The 283-nt window shown below is 63.6% G+C and overlaps 1 protein-coding gene across 1 annotated transcript in view; it reads left to right on the forward strand.

The window, feature by feature from the left end:
* The window catches only part of ANP32A (acidic (leucine-rich) nuclear phosphoprotein 32 family, member A), a 39,255-nt gene that overhangs the window by 2,572 nt on the left and 36,400 nt on the right, over positions 1-283 (forward strand). The gene's annotated exons all lie outside the window — the stretch shown is intronic.

The raw sequence follows: 283 nt of genomic DNA on the forward strand, positions 1-283 counted from the left end.
TGGGAGCGATTTCTCACGCTTCGCCCCCTCGCCTCCGAGCCTCCCGGCCCACTCGCCTGCCCCCTGCCTTGAGGCGGGGTGGGGTGGACGGGGCACTTTCTGTCCGTTTGGGGAGGAGGGAGAGAAAGCTAGCTAATGAGGGACAAAAGGGGTGGGGGAGGAGGGGCTCGGTTTTTTAAACGTTCTTAAAATAAATAGCTCCCGGAAAGCGCCCCCTGCACCCCTCCCCGCCCTGCTCCCCCCGGGACCCCCATCACACCCACCTTGGGAGCAGATCGGAAGA

The sequence above is a fragment of the Bison bison genome, unplaced genomic scaffold (assembly GCF_000754665.1).
Source record: "Bison bison bison isolate TAMUID 2011002044 unplaced genomic scaffold, Bison_UMD1.0 scf7180017864034, whole genome shotgun sequence".
NCBI classification, from domain to species: domain Eukaryota; kingdom Metazoa; phylum Chordata; class Mammalia; order Artiodactyla; family Bovidae; genus Bison; species Bison bison.